This window comes from Anopheles merus, chromosome X, assembly GCF_017562075.2.
Source record: "Anopheles merus strain MAF chromosome X, AmerM5.1, whole genome shotgun sequence".
In the NCBI taxonomy this organism is placed as follows: Eukaryota; Metazoa; Arthropoda; class Insecta; order Diptera; family Culicidae; genus Anopheles; species Anopheles merus.
Window position 1 is genome coordinate 2515490 of NC_054081.1, and position 22312 is coordinate 2537801.

The 22312-nt window shown below is 48.0% G+C and overlaps 1 long non-coding RNA gene across 1 annotated transcript in view; it reads right to left on the reverse strand.

Annotated features, from left to right (window-relative positions):
- LOC121598119 overlaps window positions 1–14622 on the reverse strand; it is a 33175-nt gene extending 18553 nt beyond the window's left edge. Inside the window, exons 1-2 of the long non-coding RNA XR_006005519.1 lie at window positions 14348–14622; window positions 12366–12869 (exon numbers count right to left, since the gene is read on the reverse strand). This is a non-coding gene — a long non-coding RNA (uncharacterized LOC121598119). The remainder of the gene's footprint in view (window positions 1–12365; window positions 12870–14347) is intronic.
- Window positions 14623–22312: the final 7690 nt, after the last annotated feature.

The window sequence follows — 22312 nt, forward strand, 5'->3', positions numbered from 1 at the left end:
CCGGGGTGGTGTTTGTTTTGCGCGTTCCTTCCAACCGAGGGCGTGGTTGGTCGCTTAGGTGCGTGCTCAAGTAGGTGGGTACAGCGAGTTCACATTCGCACACCCGTCCCGGTTGCGTCGAGCGGCACCCTCCAAGGCAGGTTGCGTTCTAACGCGCCCGTGCTCTCGTATCAGCTGCGCATGACTCAAACACTTTCGAAATACCCGCGTGAGTGGCGTTTTATTTGCGTCGATGGTATGAGCAAATGTGTGCTTAAAAATAACACTTGCCTGTGTTCGGTACGAGAAACGTTGAGAAGGAAGGTTCTGCCCTTTTTTTATTAGTTTAATGCAATCGCTCATGCGAGCCGAATTTAAAAATTTAACTGATGATGACATTTCGGTGAACGATTGCTACATGTTGAAGAATTCGCATTCCCAGAAGAGAGCATGTGGAAATATATATAAATATATATTTTGACTTCGATGCTTCTTTCGAACTTCTAGGCTGCAATCTTTGATCGAAAAACTGTTCAGTTAGAGAAACTCTTTAGCTAAAATGCGTAACAAGTGTACCTAGCACCGGAAAGTTCTTGAAATTATCCTCGAGACTGTATCCCAGAATGCACATCGCAAGGCTCTAAAAACAAACAAACTTCAAACCAGTAGACGTCCCAACGTGCTGAAACTCCCAGTCGCGTAGCTGAAGGGGGGCACGGCAAAATGCCCGCTGAGGTGTCCATCCACGCACCAACACACACACACACACGTATGCAAGCACACTTGATAGGTCATGTTTTGGCACTCATCAGCCGCACCTCGAGTCGGACAAGCGTTTTCGAAATCAATTTCCCAACACGTCCACAGTTCCAACAACGACCGACAGACAGGCAGCTGACAGTTGGTGCAAAACTTCCAGCCTGCTTCCGGTTCGCTGGCTCGGCTCGAGTGGATTTGGACTTTGGGCGCTCTGCCGGTGTTGGTGTTTGGAACTGCTTTCTTGCTTCAATCCTTCGCTCCTTCTCCACATCTTTTATGGCTGTTGAGGTACAGTCATTTGCAGCAGATTGTTGGATGTACATTTCGTACGGCCGAATGTCAGTGTTTAGGATCTAGAAGCCTTTAAAGACTCTATCATTTTGCAGAACCTCTCCAGAGTATAACGTTAAGGACATTGGAGATGCATTTGTTAGAGTTTCAACATTTAATTTCCAAAACAACTATTAAATAATGAAACATTTTTGCTACTTTCGTGAGAGTTATGTTGCAGTAGGTGGGAAAGCGATATCGATTTTTGTTCAACCTCCTGCCCCGCCACAATCTGAAGCTATTCCGGCGATGTTCGTGAGCATGCTTTCACACTTAATCGGAAACAAGTAAAATAAACATACCGAAACGGACTGGACGAGCAGCCCCCGTGTGTGTTCTAAGCCCTTCGAAACGGCCGCCACAAACGGGGAATCGGTTCAAACGGGAACACTGGAGAAAAGCAGGAAAACCCCCGTGGGTGGAAGAAGAATTCCGTCAAGTTGGGCCGAGGTAGGTGGTAGGGCCGCTAGATAAGCCCGGCAGCTGACGGTGGAGGTACGGGACGGCCGGGCTTAACAACTTCACGCTGTTTGAGTAATGAAGAAGTCGGCTCCCGGGACCGCGGGGATTATCGTGTGCGCGAGTACGAGTGAAAGCGCACCGAAGCCCGTCGGTCACGTCGTGCCGCGACAGCGTAACAAATTCGAATCCCCGCCATTGTCATCGTCGTGTACGTCTGGGGCCTCTTCCCCTTCCGGGGGGCGGGATCGTTTGCCGGTTGATCCAGGGGTTTTCAAGCTTTGGGAGCATTCACTTTTGCAGGAGAAAGACTATCGAAATGCTGAATGCTTGCAAAACTGATTAGAGCAGTTGGAGAGCTCGCTGGAGACCTCGCAATCCCGACAGCTTCGTTGCAGGAGATACTACTCTAGAGTCTCGCAATGCCTAGCGGATGAATACGTCCCAGAATTGTTATTCACTGTGCATCCTCTATAAAGAATGCCCAGACACTTCTATCTTCATTAAACTCCATTCCAATTCCACACTAAAATCGATTGTGGAGAAGAAATTCTTGGACCTTGGATTTTCGCTTTTCCTCAATATCACACAACACAGTTTTGCAAAGTTTTTACTTCTGAGAGCTCCAGTTCCGATTACAGCTCACTGACAACTTCCTCACGCCAACGCGCTTGGCTCCGTCTAACGTTACCCTCCGATTGTCGAACCCTGATATCTTGCGGGCCCAATCCGCCCAAGGCACGAAGGCACGTAGATCACGCCCCTGGGCGTAAGTAGGCTTAATCAGATAATTATAATTGATCATAAAACTCGCTCCCCTTTTGCGCGGCCGGGATCCCGTGATCGCGGTAGAGCCAACGCGGGGCCACCCGGGGACGTCCGGGCGTTGCGCCCTTGTCGCTTCTTCTTCCTCTCCTTTGGAGCTTCAAATGCTAAACGTGTCTCGCGACCCGGTTTGTGCTCCCATTATTTTTTCCCCCTCTATTTCTTCACCACTTTTACCACGTGACGTGTTCTATTTCGTTCGCTGCTGTGGAGTCTTTTTTATATAGTTCGTTTCTTATTACTATTAAGCCTTTTGCTCCAATTATGTGCCATGATGGTTGGCTTTTTTTTCTCCATGTAAGCCATACCCCCTTTTCAATCGTTACGGTGACAGTGAAAAGCGGAAGAGCGGAAAGCAAAAAAAAACAAAACAAAAAAACAATGGCCTTACGAAACGATCGACGCAACGCGCTGCAGCCACCGGAACCGATGCGGCGGAGTGTTAATGAATGTATCGGTCCCTGCTAATCGCGTGAGAAATCGGCATGCATGACGGGCGCAGGAAATGGAGCCACCGCGTCGTGTGTTTCCTTCGCCCAGGGCCTGAGATCTTAATACTGGCCACCTGCTGCTGCACAAGCCTCAGCTCGATCCATCGAGCATCCTTACGCTGGTGATTTGTTCCGCCAAGCGTGGTTTGACGTGCTTCTCGCTTTTTACGATCCATTTTCCCGGGCGTTTGTTTCCCAAGCAATAAATGGGCTGAACACGGTGCTAGTAATTTCGCAATAATTCTGACACTGTTTTTCACTTGTAATCCTTACAAGCATTGCCGTAATAATGTTATTCAAATATCGCATTACTGCCGGCAAATGGAGCTCGATGGAATGATTGATAATTTCGATACAATAATAATTATTTTAAAATAAAACTCCCACTTCCATGTGCACACGAGAACAACCCACATGAAAGCACAATGTTTAATTACAATCATTCACAACTTGTACGATACGCGCTGCACAAAACAACACAACAAAGCAGCAACTCTACCACGAAATGATGCATCAATCGCCCCCGAAAGATATCATTGCAAACGGGATGCTTTCATGGGGAAGCTTGATCATTAAAATCACTTTTTTCCACCTCCACGAGTGTTTATGAGTGTCGAGCAGGGCGTGTAAAAATGGCAATGATGAGTGGTGGGAAAATTGAACATAATTTTCACTGCCTCGTTTGATGAATGCGGGCATGAAAGGCATCGAACAAAAATAAAGCCTTGCAAAGGAAAATTATTTCTATTAATGAGCTAGTGCGTGTGAAAGAGTCTTTATTAGTGTATCAAGTTCGGAGCGAATTTTGAAAATTATATGTGATGCAAAACATTCACCTGCCATGGATGAATATCGATATTTATTTCATTTCGTTTGGTGGGATTTTCCATCACCCAAAAGCGAATGAAAACTGATTTTAAACGTTTTTGAAGCGTAAAGTGTTTTTTCCCCACCGCTCCTTACTTTTAACAAAATCTCCCCTTTTAATCCGCCAACTTTTGACAGAGCAATTCCGAACCCAAAACCGCTGGTTTGCGCACGCGGTGGTAAAAGTTTTTCATACTTTCCCGCTGCTACGTTCGTCCATTTTGGCCTGCTGTGTTTGTTTTGTTTTCGCTCTCTCTTCTCTCTCTCTCTCTCTTTTCGTTTGAAAAGGCAACCAACCGAATTTTCATGCATCAAATTTTGGCGATAACAATTTAGCATCTGTGTTGATGGTTTTCTTCTTTTTTTTTTAATTCCTGCAACTGCTAGAAGGAAAGCGGCTTTTCCAACCCGTTCGGGGTGATTTGTTCTAGCTTCCCCGTGCGGCAGGCAGGAAGGAAAATGAAATGCTGGGGCAAAGCAAGGGGCATCCTAACCAAACAAACAAACAAACAAACGAAACAAACAACATCTTGGAGGGGGCGGGAAAACGATTTTCGTGGCAAATGAAGCCGTTCGATCGCGTGCGTTTTTTTTTTCGTTGTTTTGCTGTTTAAAGTTACGGTTTCGAAGGTACGCTGCGCGTGTATCGGAATTTCCCGCACGGCATGCGGCTGGCCCTTCCTGTACAGTAAACGCACACACACACACACACCAGGTTGTGCTTTGAGTTGTGGAAAAGTGGATGAGAGGAAGAGCGGCCGGCGGGCGGAAGCGGAACGAGTTCAAAATTAATTTCATTTGAAATAATAATTGTATTGCTTCGCTCGCGTACCTTCACTCCCCTGGTGCAACGGAGAGTGGTGGGAAAATCCTTTCCCGGATTCTTTTCGCGTTTGCGTCCTCCTCTTCACGGTTTCGGGGCTGCTAAGCTGCGCTTCCATTCCGCTACCCCACGCTACCCGCTGCGCTGCTTCAAACAAACCAATTTCAATCACCTCTTCCGGAAGCGCTTTGTTCGATTTCGTTCGCTTTGATTTTTGAAACGCCCCCGTGTTTTGTGTGTCCCTTTTCCGCTCCCGACCCATGATGGGTGAGCGTTTCTTTGACTTAAGCCGCACCATTGAACCGTACCGAAGCATGAAATTGTGTGCACGGATGGGGAGTAGCACAGTGAATGGAGCAGGCAGCATCACCAAAACCGGGCGACTTCTGCCCGCAGCCCGGGGTCGGGTCGGGCTCTTTCATGTAAGCGTTTGTGCTGCGGCGTTTTGGGACATTTGAAGAGCAAAAGAGAGAGTAGAGAGAGATAGAGAAAAAGAGTGAGAGAGAAGATAAGCGGGAGGCAACAGCGGGACCGTACTGCAATATTTTCTCGCATAATCTAATCAGTGTCATCGCGTCACGTCGACGCATCTTTTGCACCGTTTTTGCACCCCTGCCCGCGGAAGGATCTACTCCAACTTTACCGACCAGGGAGAGGGTCATTGTACTGATGTGTGTATGTGTGTGTGACAGAGGTTAGGTTCGTTGTCTCCGCTAGTTTCCGGACTTGGTGCGTGTGGCCAGGCGCATCTAGCCGGCCGGAACGATTCTCCGTAAGCTAGAGCCCGTTGCACTGGCTTCAGGTTACAGACACGCGCGCAGCAACTTTATCTGTCGCTCGATGCGTGCGGCGGCGTGCGACACCTCATCCGATACTGGCCGGGGAGCGGCAGAACAGCGCAAGTGATCCGGCTTAGTCACGGTTGCACGGGTGCGCACACACGGCACGCACTGTAGTTTCACTCGACGCAATTCCCAAGAAACATTTCCCATACCTTTTACACTTAAACAAGTTTTAAGGCATTCTTTACTATGAGTATACTGAGCCACATAGTTTTAACATGTCTTTTGAACATGCTTAACAATCTTTAAAGTTTTTAAACCTTTAAATCGTTCTGAAGTCGCTTATAAGACTGTCTGTTCAAACTAAAATTGGAGTTTTGATGGCTGGCTTTGATCGACCTGTAAATGTATTCTTAAGCACGTTTCAAAACTTGTTAATTGAGACTATGGCATCAATACCAATTGATCTTATTAAATGCATATTAAGTCTTGGAACTTGAAACAGGCTATACAGATTGTACCTGAAATACGCTATTAACGAAAAACGTTGATAAGCCGAGTATTTCTAACTTCTTCGTAAATTGTATTCTGGGATTTTCAGCCAAGCAATATTCAATTTTATTTTCCGTTTTGCTTGTAGTGGGTGGTTTTATCCCCTGCAAAGATTATTCGATGTATTTCTAATTTTATTAATAAATAAAAATGGATAAAACTGAGAAAATCACAATTATGTAAATATGTGTATACCAGATTCCTGAGATTCTGACACTGCCTGTACGAGGAGATTCTTACAACTTATTAGTCTGCACAAGCGGTTCCTATAGCTATGTGGTGTTTAAAAAGGTCTTAGCCACACATACAGCACTACAAATCGACTGAACTTGTGATCCGGAAAGTCCTGCTGATCTTAAGCCAATGGAATCCATTTTTTATTAATATGATTGTTCATTTGTGTGTGCAATATGTGTCAGCTATGTCGATATGTTGATAAACAAATTCATAGTTTACATGACAAATGGAAAAAAAATGGCAATTTCCAAAACGACCTTCACCTTATGTTTATTACGACACTCCTTTTGGTGCAAATTGGAGGTCGTTTAAAACGAATCTGTATTTTTTAATAATCTATTTTCAAACTAAAAAGCTGCATATTATTGAAGCGCTTTGATATTTTTCAAATTATTATAATGTATTTCAACAGTGAAATTTTCTTGGCATGGATTTCTGCTCGTACGCGAGCGAGATCATCAAAAAAAAAATATCAATACAACACAAAAATTCGCAAATAACGCTCAACCATTATTATGACTTCATATTCAATGCTTCATTGCCATCTCAAGAACATATCCATAGCAATATATTGTTATTTTGATAGTTTATTTGCGCCTCGCGTTTTAAAGGTCTTGAAATGGTTTTAATTAGACGCCTTAATAGAGTTCTAATAAAAAAAATATGTCAGTCGTATCAGAGTTGAAAAAGAATGTTGTTGAACAAAAGAGCTTATTAGCATCAAAGTAAATAACTAAAACAATAAAATACATCAGGTTTTCCCCACACTCCATAACTGACTTCGATTGCGCATCTTTACCGCTAGTACTAAACGTTCTTTTCCCCTCCCGGAACTACCCTCACCGGTCCCGGCCCCGATCCGTCTTATGCTCCGTCTCTCCAAAAGGAGCATAATCTCTTTTGATGCACAATTCCTACCGGCAATGCCCGACTGGCGGCGTACCTACACACACACACACACCGTGTGCCCTAGGCGTGTCCGTTCGGATTACTACTGTTTCGGTCGCAAGTGCACACACCCACCTCCTCCCCCTAACGGGCGGCGTGTGCAAGATGTCGCCCCGTACTCTTGGAACCGGCGGACAGGGACCAGTGCCCGGCCGGCAGTGATTTATGAGCTCCCGCCCGGGCCGGTTATTAATATATATCGCGTTTTGTGTGTTTGTTTCTGGTCGGTTGCAACTTGCCCCCTCTCCCCCGCGGACCCTTTTCTGGGAGCGAAAGAACGCAGCAAAAAAAAAAACATTCGAGATTTTGCCCTTTGCTTTTCTTCGCGTGCTCCGCTCTGTATGTACCGCTCGCTGCTTCCACCGAAGATGTGGAAGTGTGGAAGATTTTTTTTTCTCCGCTTTTTTTCTACACCACCCTAATCCCCGCTCCCCTCAGCACACCGTTGTGGTTCTCAGCGCAGCAAAACGTTAACGACGCGCAGCCGGAAAGATGTCAAGCTACCAGCGCGTCGGTAAAGTTGAAGAGCGAAACGTGAGCCCCCGGGTGCAGCGCGGACCTTTGCGGCAAGGGGCCAAGGGAGGGTGACGAATTATAGACTGCGCGGTGGGTGAGAGGCGCGCGAGCCGCGAATTGTCCAGGGCGCATTCCGTACGCGAAACATTAGCGCGGCCCATCCATCCGTCCATCCATCAGGCGACGGTAACATTAATCCAGCCACCAGGCGACGCCGCCGCCCGGTGGACGTACCCTTGTTTTTTTTTACCGGGCGGGCGTTAAGTCAAGGATGCGCATCGTACTGTCGTCTGCCATTAGGCTCAACGTGCCCGACCACAAGCGACAGGGCGAAGGAAACAGTGGACATTGGGCTTGGTGAAGTGAGAATGCAGTTGCTGGGAGAAGTTAACTTGCAGTATAACAACAGGAATAGGAAAAAAGGGGGCATTTAGAAGAAAAAAGGTGAAAATAGATTCAAAAACTAGATAAACTGAGGCTGAAACAGAAGAAAAGATGTAAAAAACAATAAAGAATAAAAAATGAAGAGAAGAGTCAAATAGAAACAGAAACAGAAGAAAAGATGTAAAAAACAATAAAGAATAAAAAATAAAGAGAAGAGTCAAATAGAAACAAAAACAGAAGAAAAGATGTAAAAAACAATAAAGAATAAAAAATAAAGAGAAGAGTCAAATAGAAACAAAAACAGAAGAAAAGATGTAAAAAACAATAAAGAATAAAAAATAAAGAGATGAGTCAAATAGAAACAAAAACAGAAGAAAAGATGTAAAAAACAATAAAGAATAAAAAATGAAGAGAAGAGTCAAATAGAAACAGAAATGGAAGAAAAGATGTAAAAATCAATAAAGAATAAAAAATGAAGAGAAGAGTCAAATAGAAACAAAAACAGAAGAAAAGATGTAAAAAACAATAAAAAATAAAAAATAAAGAGAAGAGTCAAATAGAAACAGAAACAGAAGAAAAGATGTAAAAAACAATAAAGAATAAAAAATAAAGAGAAGAGTCAAATAGAAACAAAAACAGAAGTAAAGATGTAAAAAACAATAAAGAATAAAAAATAAAGAGAAGAGTCAAATAGAAACAGAAAAGAGAAGAGTTTGACGAACAAAAGATAACACTTCAAACCACAAATTAAGTAAATTGATGAAGTCCACAAAAAAAAACAATACTGCATGAGAATAAAAGTATTGTAAAGGAGTAGTCAATAAGAAAACGTAATATAAAATGAAAAAGAACGTAAATGTGCAAAAGAATCTACAAAACAAAATAATGTAACGACTAAAGCGGCGCGCTGGAACCAATCGAACGAGACAAACACAAACGACTCTGTTCGATAGGTGCTCTGTCAGCTGTTCGATGTCATGATGAAAATGAAGCATTTTCATAGTTTAAATGAATATCCATCTGCAGGGGGAAGATTCAACAAATAATTTACTAGTTATTCACATAAACAATAACATAAAAATCATTCAAGTTTAATATTCAAAATGTAACCAAACGTCCATGCCAAAGCAGATACAGTGCTATATACGTTTCAAACCTGTATATTTGATGTTATAATTGATTGTGAAGCATTTTTGATAGCTATTTTTAATATTTTGCTCGCAATTTTAAGAAGAAAAAGAGACAAACTTCAAAAAGTCCCGCATTGAATTCTATCGACTGTAGCTGTGAAGCGTTTGACAGCCAAGGTGCTTACAGCACAGGTGGGTATCGAACATCACAGACAGAATCAACTGACATGTTCGACTTGAAGTTTGTCTTGTTTGTTTGTTCGTGTCGGGTGTCGTGTTCGATTGCTGCTAGAGCGCCGCCTAAACCGATGACGTATTCTACCCTTTTTTATGACAAACAGATTCCAGCAGATAGTTCCACTGTGGTCTGGGAAAACGGCTCCTCTTGACCGCTACCATGACGTCATTCCGGGCTCGTCCAGGCCGGTCCAAACCACATTCCGCACGCGTCGCACACGGGTCTAATCATTGTAATTACTGCAACAATATCTAATTCGCACCTTCCGTACCCAGGCGTGTGTGTGGTTGACCGCGACCAAACATGGCCCCCGAACATCTAGCCGGCAATTACGCATCGGCGAACGTCTGCCACGGCTGTAACTGGAGCTTACGATGAATTATTTCCCAATCCATCGGAGTTTTATTTTTCCTGACTCGTTCTGGTGATCCGGTTCACCCGATCCGTCCGAGATGAGTCGTCGCACCGATGGTTCGGAGCGGCGCAGGGTCCGATGAACTCGCCCCGTCGCCCTAGCCGAAACAGTGGACGCGATTGTTTACTGCAGGTCTGGCCGGACAGCATAAAACTCGCGTCAGCGAGCGAGCGAGCGAGCGACGGCGGCGATGACGACAATATGGAGCCGTTCGGTGTCGGTCTGGTGAGGTGATAAAATATGGTCCCATTGCACGCGCCCCGAGGGCCGAAAAACGTTGACACAGGGTGGCAATAAAGTTCGTTGAGCAGGGCAAGCGGGACTGGTGGGATGTAAATCGAAGTCTGTTACCGTTCCGGGGCAAACGCAGAACAGAGCTGTGCCGAACTGCTGAGTCAATGCGTTGCTTCTCGAGCAAAAAGGCAGAGCATTTCTAACAATGAAGATCTTTGACGGATATGAGGCTTAAAATTTACTGCTAATTGCATCAACGTGTAGCAGGCGCAGTACGGAGTCGTCAACAGTCTTCCAGAGCGTTCTGTTTTGTTTTTTTCTTTTTTTCTCTCTCCATTGTTTAATGTCATCATCCGTCCAACGGGCATTGCTTTGTGTAACTGCCGCAGTAATTGGACGCACTTGCGGGACTTGGACGCACGGCCAACAGCTCCAAGTACGGGCGGCAAGCCCTATTTCCCAAACCTTGCGTGCGCTGCAGTGAACCATCTAACGGCTCCAACGATCGGAAGTACCCTCCAGCAGCACAGTCCGCTCAAGCTGTGCAGATAATAGCAAGCAAGATCAGAGCGATTGATCCGCTTCCACCTTTCGTTTCATCGCGTGGGACAGTGGCGCTCTCGCCATAATTGCCGTCCCGTCCACCTTGAAAACGGAAAACCTCCAACCGTGTGCTAGAGCCACGAATGACTTGCAAGAGGGCGAATCCCCTTCCACCCAATTGGAGCGATCAAAACGGAAGTAAAGTCATTCCAACCGTCCTCCCGGTGAAGCAACGTGATGGACTCCCGTCATTGTGCCGTTTTGCTGCGTCTTACGTTTTCCAGAAACCAAACCGACAGGCAAACCGAGGGGTGGGGTGGGGGGGCAACGACGGCGCGCTTTGTCAATCTCCTTCTGCGTTCTTAATTGCTTCTAGTGTCGCGATTTAATTGATTATCTGATCGTAATGATGTACCGGCGGTTGGGAAGGAAAAATTTAATAATGGAACTCAGAAGGAGCCTCTTTTTTCTTTCCATTTTTTGTTTTGTCCCCCTTCTCCTTTTGGCTCGAGATATGCCGCATGTCCTCACTCCCCCCACTTCCCCCCTCTCCCCGCAACACTACATGCGTCTGGCACGAGTGGCTTTCTCGAGGTCTTCGGTTTGCGGTTGCCCGTTCGTCGTCTGTGCTGCGCAGCCGTTTTGCCTTGGCGGGGTTTTTGTTTTGTTCCCTTTTTTTCTCACTCTTTCGTTCTTGTTGTTGTTTTTGCTTTGTTTAGTGAGGGCTTTCGGCAGCTCCTCTCGCATGGCTTTTTTTTTTCTTTTCTTTCGCGAGCCAGTAAGTGCAACTCTCCAGAGATTTGGTTTGGCGTTTCCCGCGGCTGCCGAAGGACGGTTTGCTTCGAAGTTTACTGTGGTTGTGTGTGAGTGTGTGTGTTTTTATTCACTCCCTCCCGCGGCTCAACAAAGCAGAGAAAACTCATCAAAACAATGCTTGAGGCGTACCGGCTGTGACCGGGTGTGCCGTGGGGGCCGCGGGACAGAACCGGAAAGAATGTGGAAAGGCGGCCGCGCCAACCAGTGTCCAGCCGCTGCGGGAGCAAAAACGCGCCCTAATGCAGGGCGAAGGGACGACAGGGGGCCCCCGCAGCGGGCAGGGAGGAGACTGCACGACGACACGAGATAAAACAACAATCGCAATGATAGACAGCATCTTGATTGAATCAGAAAACTAGTTAATCACGGGGCGAACCATGGCCGGTGGCGCGCGGAGGCAATGGTTCGTCGGGGATCGCCGCAAGGGTGGACGATGCGCTGACGCATCGCGGACCGGAGCATCGCGACCGATCGGCCAAGATCGCCCTTAAACAGGCAGCAGCAGCGCTGCCAATTGGGTTTGCGGTTTTGGGTTTGCCTTTTTTTCTACTTCTTTGCTTCATTCCTCTCCCGCCCATCGAGAGGCACGGCGAAAGGGAAGCGGAGGACCGAACGGCGAAGCAGCAAGCGACGGCTTGTGTCAGGCGAACTTGCGGGGAAGTTTCGAGTAAGTCCCCGACAAGGACGGTCGGCTGTGTCAGCTGAGCGGGAGGACTGGACATCAACTGCCGACGCTCGCCTGCCGCTTGATGGATGCCTGCCGCCCCAGCCTAATGATAGCCAATTCGGGTACCACCGGGTCCAGCCGGAGCTCCCGCGGGAGAGCAGGCATCGGGCGAGCGATCGAGGGGAAGCTGACAGCGCAAAAGCCCGGACGGTCCCAGCCTCCCGGACGGCCAAACGCGGACGTGTACGTGTTCTAGCAGGCTCCCGCTACCGATCGGACCCTCCCCCCTCCCCCTCTTGTTTTATGGTGGTGACGCGCGGGCCCAGGCCCTATACAGCCAGGCCCTATTATTTAATGAGATTATAATTACCTTCGCCAGGCAGGCCGCGCGACAGCGGTTGATAGTAGCGTCGTCGGTTGAGGTTGATGAAGTTGAGGCTGACACCGTCTCCTTTGTGGGCGCTGTCGCTGCGCTGCTCCCTGTCAATCGGTAGCTGTCAGTCGGTAGTGCTGATGCCGCCACCGACCGCCCCCCGACCGCGGCCAGCGTCACCGCGAGCAGTGTCAGCGCGAGCTGCCGCCCAGCCCACCGTGTGTCCCGGACTGGCGCCATATCTTTCGCTGGAACGTGTATGCCTGTGTGTGTGTTGGTGTGTTGGGTATGCTTGAACTTTTCTAGCCTTCCCCTCCTTGCTCTACTGTTCCGTGCGTCTTCTTGCCCGCTTGCTGGAGGGGCTCACATCGCACTGTGGCCGTGCATTTCCACCGAGTTCCTCGCCTCGTTCGACAGCTGTCGATTAGTTGCACTGGGGTCCGTTGGTTGTTCCCCCCCTTTTTTTTCGCTAAACGTCGGGAAAATTCGGCCCTCTTTCCACTGGAATGGAAGATAACGGGGAGAGAGAGAGAGAAAAAAAAACGGAGGAAGTGAGCAGGGTGATGTGCAAATTTTAATTGACTGCGCATCGCGATGAAGCGCACACAAAAAAAAACAAACAAGGAAATGAACAGCCAAACGCAACACCAAAACGAGACCACTCCGGCGACAGTGTCATCAATGTCAGGAGATAAAAATAAAACATCCTTAAAACTGGGAGCAGCGTGACCTCGGTCAGCACGTGGGGCTGGGTTGGTGGGTGAAGGTCGAGGGCGGTCCCCCCGTCACCAGCAAGGTTTCGGAATGTCCGTAATGCGACAAAAACAAACCACAAAAGCACATGGCAACAAACAAACAGATTCGCGCAAAACCCTGAAAGGGTGGATGAAGAGAGAGAGAGAGAGAGAGAGAGCGAGAGCGAAAAAGAGAGAGACGGAACGAAGAAGGAATGGACGTATTTTGAAAGGCTGCTTAATTATTTAATTGCATCATTTTTCATCGGAGTTCGTCCCCGGGGCCTGCATTGCAATGCAGTGAAGCCTGGGTGTGTGCGCGAGTGAAGGGGAAGAGATGAAATGAAAGAGACAGAGAAGCGAAGCATGGCAAGTGTTGATTGTGAAGGCTTTTAGCCAAAACAAAAACAACTGCAAAACTCCCCCCCAAAAAGGTGTGGAGCTTTAGTTTGGGGGGGCACAACACACACACACACTCGGAGACAGGATGTTTGGTGCGTGAAAAGTGTGGCAAATAGTGGACGAATCCTTTGGCGTTGCATTATTATTCCTTCCGAGTGCCTTATTGCAACTGTCCATTCCTCAAAGTTGCCGAAAATTGCGTTTTTTTTTGCGTTAGTTGTGTTTGTCGGACGCTTCCCAAATCGCTACAGCCACTCATCAAGCAACTCGCACACAAGCACACGCGCGCAGGTTCATTTCTGCCAGCGAAAAAGTCCTGAACCGCACCCGGGCGCCCGGGTGCGGGCTCGGATTTCCAATCCCCGTTGCCCTGTTTGGGCGCTCGCAAAACCAAACGTTCCGAACGAGCGAGCGAGTGAGTGACGCGGGCTGATTGTGAGGGCGGACGCGAGCGAAACAATTCCCCGTGCCTGAGTGACGAGTGGTGGCGGAGTGGTGAGTGAGCAGCCTGCGATGAGAGGGCCGTAATGAAGCTCGCTCGGATCTCTCTATCGCACGGCCGTAAAGTTTACGTCGCGTACTTTTTTTAGCCTTTTCTAACGCTCTCTCTCTCTCTCTCCCGCTCTCCGCGTGGAAAGCCACGAGATGGTCCAACCAAAACAAAACCAAACTTTACCATAAGCAACAAAAAAAAAACAACGCTTCTTCAAACAAACATCGCGAGCGAAACTATCCATGGGAAACTATCTCGGAGTGGAATAGTTTGGGCGTGAGTACTTAATGGAATAATGTTCAATGAGATGTGACAACTGGTTATTGTGATTATATTATTTAATTATTTACCTGCAGTTAAAATTTCACTCTGACGAGCAATCACACATGCACACTACTCACTGGCCAATATGGTCGCACACTAAGAAAACAAAGCAACAAAACACCCATCAAATGCACGCTGCAGCGCACACGCACGTGCTGGCGTCGTAGGCCGCTCGGTCGCGGCAGCAAAAGAAAAGTCGCCTTTTGACCCTTCCCGAGCACCCGCACCCCACGCTCCTCGGCAACAACCAGCGGGCACGAACCGGGCCGTACGAAAACGCGTCCGGAGCAACAAACCTTTCGGTCGGAACTGAGCGCACACCTTCCGGCGCGTTCGGTTTCGGCGGGTACGCGAGCCGTGCTCCCGAAGTTTTTCGGCCACCCACCGTTGCCCCAAACCCCCACCCTCCGTCCCCTCTCTCCGGTCCCTCTTGCCTGCGTGTTCTCGTTCCAGCCCATCCCGCTGGTGGAGCATGTTATCGGCACGCAGCTTGCATGCTGCGGGCGAAATTGTCGCGCAAAAGCGCAGTGCGGGAAGGGAAGGACACAGAAAAGCAACAACCGGAGTGCCGCAAACAAAAATCAGGCTCAAAACCGCTTCACTCACGACCGCTCCCACAGGGGTACGGGAAGAGCAAATCCGTCGCTCGGGTCGCGTACTGTGTCAGTACGAGCGAGACGGGGCATCGGCGGATGCTGGGCGACTTTGCTTTTTTTTTATCGCAAACGGGCGCTCACGCTCGCTCTTTCGTTGGGAGCTCGTTCGGGCGCGCTTTCTCTCTCTCTCTCTCGCTTTCCACGTGAGCTCGCTTGTGGCAGACGTTCGACGGGAACGCGAGTGAGCGCTGCACTTTTCTCGCACGTGCTTGGAACTCACGCTCTTTTTGAGGGCACTCACGCTCGCTCTCGCACTGTTTTGTGTTCTTTGTTGTGGAGTGAGCAAGATACGGAAGGGAGGAACTCACTCAGAAATATTCGAGCTGTTGCTGCTCGAATGCAATGCTGTGGTTCCTAAAGGCATTATGGCAAGAAGGGACTTCAGTGAGATTTTTGCAATGTTGAAGGTTTGAATATTATTTTATCATAAATATAATTAGTGTTATGCTCAAAAATAATGTTTTGAAATGGAAAAATCCTTAGAAACTTGACTCGGAACGTCTTTCTCCCCCAAACATAACCAAAGAAGCTGGTTCAAAGTTGCAACGTGCCAATGAACCGTGAATGAAACTCTCCTGCATGGACAGAAAAAATAAATTAACAATAAGTAGATTTCATTGTTCTAGTTTGTGCTTAGCACTCGCACGTTTCTGTGCTTCACGTCACAGACCACCCCAAAAACATCTTAGAACCACCCCATCTTGGTGCTTTGCATTAGAAGATATTCGTTTGCTGGAATTTCTCTCCAACGTTCTTGGCACGGCACAAGGGCGGTTTCGTTCGCTGCGCGCGAAGAATTGAGAAGGCGACGGAAATCATGTTTTTCTTCCGCGACCGCCCTCCCTCCCCCCCCCTCGCTCCTTCGGAAGCTGTTTGGTGAGAATTACCTTCCACCGAAAGGGGTTCCACCGATGGCTTTGCTTCGGTAGGCAGTAATGGGTCGCAGCGGACGCGTTCTCGGAAGGAATGCGGAGCTTGTTGCCTAGCAGACGCTTCCACTTACGAGCGCACGTCGATCCGAGTCTTTTAAGCCAGCCCACCGTGCTCGGGAGCGAGCATTGCAGCAGACCACGGTGCATATAAATCGTTCCGCCAGCACCGCGAGCACTAGGGCCTGTATGATTTCGGTGCCGGGTTGTCGTCAAAAATGGTGCGGAACCGGCGGGCTTTGCAGGAGGCACGCCACGGAGAAACAAGGTTGCTGGGGCAGCACCATCATCTGCAGCAAGCTCCCCGGTACGACCGTGCAATAGATAGTTTATGAGCGATTGCACACACTGCCTATCAACTGGAGTCGACAGGATCAGCGCGCGCTTTCTTTTTGCGGTCGTGAAGCTACCGTCCCGAAATGTCCCGCATGCCCCGGTTCGCACCGAATGGGAGGAGTTGCGTTGCCTCCACCCTGCGCCACTCCGGAGGGCATCAAGATTTCGCTTCAAGAACAACTCCTGCCGGCTGATTGCCATCTCATAGAGCGTCGGGACAGGTCCCTGCAGTACGGCAAACTTCCAACATCGAATCGGTCTGTGGACTGGTGCAGCCCGAGCTGCAATCGAAATGGGCGACCGCCATGTCCGGCGTGACTCATATCGAATGTCCGGGAGTGTACTCCTCAACTCAACATGCGCATATATACACACACACACACACACACACACACACACACACACACACACACATTTGGGGGTTCGTTTGTGATCAAATATTCTCTTTCATCACACCTAAAACCTAATCTTGTTGCCACGCCAGGCCAGCGTGTACGGACGAGCCCGGCTCGGAGCAAACTTTATCCCTTTTCGGGGTCCGGGGGAAGGGGAGGGGGGGGGAGGATGGCTGCACATTAGCATAGCTAATGCCCGGACGACCAGTCTGCCGCTTTGCTGAGCCGGTTCCAATGACTAGCGAAGGTTTTCGGGTGAGCATTACCGATTTTTACCCCAGCTCCCAGCAGGACTGGACAGGAGACAGCAAACCGTTCGGGACGGTGCTCTGCCGGTTGCCGGTGCAGGACGGTGTGCTCGGTACTCGGTATCGATTTGACACCACCACCAAGGCTGGCCGAGCAACCTGTGCATCGTGGCAGCTGATGAGCGGAGTCTAGTTAAGGGTGAGCCGGTGTGGGAGCCTGTTTGAACCGAGCTATTGGGCAACTGGAATGCGGCTTGAGGTGTATAGTTTACAGAAAGAGAGGACTATCTACTCCTAGATGTAAGGTACATTTACCTACGTTTTTAATAAAACAGTACAAGTACCAAATGAAGAGCCACTTAGGAATTATTATCATCGCCTAAAAATGTGTTATTTACTTATTAGTTCCTTTAATGAGGAAATTCTACGTTGAAAGATTTAAATATTACAGACTGAGTTTTGGAGGAAGTAACAATTACTCGGATAGCATCTAGCTATGAAAGCTACAAGAAAACATGAAACAGTGACAGTGATAACAAACAAATATCAAGGAACATAAAGATAATGAGTAAAAGAATGAATATTCAACATATTTTATTAACAAAGCATAAGCTGAACAAATTGTGAGAAAGGCAACTAAAACGTAGAAAAGTGAGAAACAAATCAGCAAACGATTAAATGGATTCAGCAAGAAATAAAAGAAGCAATAGATAAAATAAAATAGAATAGTCCAAGCGAATATATAAAGCGTTGATAATACAAAATATTAAAAACGCTTAAAAACATTGAACGCCAGCTAACGGCTAGATCGTGTACTAAAGCTGATCGTCTCAACCACTCCGAAGACAGAGATGATTGATTCCTGCCGAAAATATGTTTGACCACACGGAAGACTAACCTTTCCCTCGTCCTCTCTCCCCTCCCTTCTGCTCCACATGCAACAATCATTTAAATTCTAATGAAGCTCTTCAGTGCTTGCGGCTGGCAGATGCGTAGAGCCAACCGACCGACCAGGCATGTAGGTTCAATTTGCGTGCTTCCTCCGGTCGTGATTCATTAGCGATCGGGGCGATTGTTTCGCTCAAAACCCCTGCCACCAGTCCTTGCCCCGGTTCTCAATGTTGTGGCACGGAGGGAAGTACGCCCGTCCGCGAGCTATTTTCCGCCCGCCCTGTAAGTGATGTTCCGTGACCGGTTCATTCGCGGCCCGGACTCTCCACGTTTCCCCGATGATGGATCGATCGGGCGGTCGGGTGTTGAGTGTTGGAGTGCCATCATTAGTGCGGGTCCAGGAGGGTCACGAAACCGTTTGGTGTCTGCGTTGCGAGCTGCTTCGAACGATCCGCTCCCTGCTCCCCAATGGATTGGATTATTTATTCAAAAAGGACCTCCGCTCACTGACGCGGCCGGCGTCCTTCAGGATCGGATTGTATGTTCATGCTCACCGCCTTAACTTTCCTTCGTTTTTGGCCCTTCCGTCGCTCGGAGCGTTACCATTCTGAGCGGGAGCGGGTTTTTTTTTTTCCTGCTGCAGCTTTGCAAACATTTGTCCTCTACTCCTTCCCAGAATCTGCTGCACAGTGTCACGCCGCTTTCATCCCAGGTCCTTCGGAAGCAAGAATCAGCAAATCGTTCCATTTGCCCTACAAAAAAATGGAACCCAGACAAACGGTTCGCACAACAACCAAAAAAGAAGCCCAACCTGTCCTTCAGCTTTAGGACGGATGAATCACGCACTCACACAAGGAGCTCAGACGAAAAAAAAAAGGATGCAACCCAACTTGACCTTCCTCGGCTCGGAGTGACTGTGGCTGTGGGGGCCTTCCCGTGACTAGTTTATGATAAGGGTTAAGGGAGGGCGTTTTTTCCCCGAGTTTGCTTCTCCGGTATCCTTCATCATATCACCTTCCCGCGCGTTGGGGATTTATTTTCCTTCTTTTGTTTTTTTGCACGCAGCCAAGAGCTGTCGAAGCTTGTTCGCGCCGGGCGGGCTTTGGTCCCATTTGGGAAGCAAATCGAATGCGCCGGAAGGCCGCTTCGGAGCGCAATGCAGACGGGAAGAAGGCAGCCAACTTCCGCTTAATTAGGCCCGGAACCGGTGCGGGACACTGTGTCACGGTGCTGACAGTTGCGATGAAGTTTTTTTTTTTTTTGTGCGTGCGTGCGTATCTGTGCTCGATTCTTGGCTTTGTTTGCTATGCAGATTTTGTGAGTGTGTGTGTGTTTTTAGGGTGAAAAGTTGCGTCCCAAGAAAAAGGATCGTGGGAACGGAATGATTAAGTAAGCGTCGCTGTTTTCTTTCCGCAAAGGGTTACTGTAACTGCCATCGCTCAGGCATTGGAGCCAACATGCTGACAGGATTGGGAGCTTTGAGATTTTAAAGGATGCCTTTTTGAAGGACTTGCACAAACAAGAGCAACAAAAAAGATCCATAGAATGGTTACACAACGACACTGCGAGGATGAGGTGTGCATGCTAAAAAGAGTTTTTGTTTTCTCACTGTTCTGAAACCTGAACTTTTTCCTAATGTTACGTTAGAAATTGATGTCGGTCGTAGAGGTAGCTTTAAAATCTGAACTCGTCCCGCACAAGCTCCAACATTTGCCTTTGTCTAGATGTCATCCTCAGACATCTATCCATAACTCTGGTAACAATATCCAATACTCCAAACATATCCTTTTTATATTCTCGAATATTATAGCTACATCTTAGGACTAAATCCTAATATCTACCTTTGTTTCAAGCCCGTTGTTGGTAGATTTGTATTGAATCCAAAGTTTTGATTCTTTTAGTTTGACGATTTCAAAAACATCTGAGTTGGATCATTCCAGTCTTGCGATGAGCCTTTTGAAGATCACAAGTTGTCTCGAAAGTCCTGTTATTGATGACTTTAAACTGCTACCATGCATCCACTTCCCATATCTTTGATCTACTAATACTACACCTTTCAGTGAGTTTTTGTAGATGTTAAAGGATGCCTTTTCAAGGCACTAACAATAGCCGCAATAGCCATTAGAAGGTTACTATTCTGGATGTTGATCTTGCGCTCTGAAGCTGTTATTCTGAAACTGAAGGTTACACAAGTTTAGATATCATTCATGAGCATCTATCCATAATTCTGGTCTTAACATCCGATGTTCAATACAGACTTTTACATCTTTGGAGGATATCTTAGCAGTTTGCTAGGGAGAAGACCTAAGATGTTGTTCAATTGCTTTCACGTTCTCAAACCATCTGATCGGGTTTATTTCCAACCACGTTGAGCCGTTTGAACATTACCAGTTGTGCACAAAATCCTCATATTGATCACCTTAAACTCCAACAACGCACTTCCCATAGCATTCCACCATGCCGTGCACCCGCCAGTGGCATTCCACGCAGAAACCAAAGGGTCACTGATCGTGCCAAAGTTCTGCCGCTTCCTTGGAATTAATTTACATGCTCCCGAGCAGCCCGACCTCCAGCCCACCCTTTGCTGGGGAGGGCTTCATTACCAAGCCACGGCGCGAAGAATTTCGTTCGCAAAACAGGCTCCCAAAGCGCACCGAGCGACGAACCCAGCCCAACCGAAACCCGATTGATCCTGCCCTCGGATAGAGAGGGCAGCGCGAACCGCTCAACCGAAAGCCTACTAATTCGTGTGATCATGTAGTCGCGTGTGCAGTGCAGTGCCGCATCATCTGCATCCTTCCACCGCTCTATCTCCCTCGCCCCGCTGTTGGCTGTGCTAATGTTGGTAGCGCATGCGAGGCTCTACCCCAAACCAAACACGCCCCGGGAAGGAATATTTATTTTAATGTGCATTTAAGTAACCGCACGGCCGCAAGGGATGTGCAACGGTCGGTATTAAGTGCCACGGTACAAGGGTAATCTCCCCTGTCCTGCCCCTCTCGTGCCCAGCCATGTGACTGCACCATGCCAGGCAGTATCGACTCGATCGATTTAATGGGAAGAAGTCACCCGGGAGTCGCGTGTCCGAAATGGGCAAAATAACTTCACCTCCCACACCCCGGCCACTGGGAAAAGGAAGCAGCTTTTGTTCTTTACCTTGCCCTCTCCACTTTTAACCCCCCCCCCCACCCCCCTTCTCCGTGGTCAATTGTAAGAAAGGAGAGGGAAACAAAAGCGCTCACGGCGAGGCGAGGAATCGCGGGGTTTCCCATTTTCCTTCCCAGCGTTCATTTTCCTTCCCAGCTTCACCGCTGCATTACGTTTGTTTGCTTTGTGTTTGCATGTGTGTGTGTATTTTAATGCACAACCACTGCGAAATGTAAATCTCACTCCCGTTGCGCTCCCGCACCCGTCGGGACGGAGGCTAAGTGTTTACTTTAATTATGTACAAATTTGAGTGTTTTTTTTTGTTTTTCGCTCCATTCCTCCCGTGCCCCTCTAATCCTTTCCACTGCTCACAATCGTGTGTTTGTTCACCATGATCTTGATCATCACCCGCACGTTCGTCGCTGTTGCACATTTAAGCTGCTGTGCATTCGTGAGCGTGTGGTGCGGTTTGTTTTTTTTTTTTTGTTTGTTTTTTTGGATTACACATGCGGCCTGGAACGCGGTAGTCGCCGAATAAGGGAATCAATGGCACATCGTTTAATGTGCTTTACCTTTAACCTGATGCTTTGTTTCGTTTTTGCTTTTGAGGCTGTAAGCAAAGCACGCTTTTTAAAACCAAAAGTGTTCAATTATGAAAAGCTCTTCCGCGGCATTCCTCGCAAAAAAATAAAACAAAATAAAACAAAACAAAACTAAAACCCTCTCGCATAAATTGAACTCATTATTTCTAGCTTAAAACGCAGTGAAAGGCACGAGAGACGGCACCAAGTACACGGGAAGGAATCGCTCCGTGCTCGCTTGCCAGGGATCGTCCTGCTCGTGCAGCGAGAAGGGAGCTGGGCCGGGCGCGTTGTTGCAAATGAATTGCATCGTAGTTATCGAGATTTAAATTTTTCTCAACACTTCTGCTGGCCCCCGCCAACAGCCTCCAACGCCACACAGCACACGAGGGCGAGGGCGCGCGCGCGCTCGTTCGCCCACTCGCTTTCCTCATTATCGCTCGGGCACGGTTTGCTGCCGCCATTGTTGCCTGGGCGCTCGATTTGCCTGCACGCCGGCAGAGCTAAGGGTGGTTGTGGGCTGTGTGTGTGTGTAGTTTTTTGCTGTTGTTGTGGTGTTGTATTATTTCTTCAGCTTGATGCTGCTACCCAAAAGGGACTTGGGATGGGAATGGGACAGTTTAACTGCTTTCGAAACTGCTGCATTTCCCTGCAGCGCACTGCACTGCCGGGCGGAAGCAGCTGGGTGCAGAATGCAGTGGGAACGTGTTGATGCCGTTGCTGTTGGTGTAGGAGTTTCAATTAAAAACACCAAATTACCTTTCAAGGCTTTGTGCGGTGCTTTGTTATTCGCGGCGCAGAAGGGCGT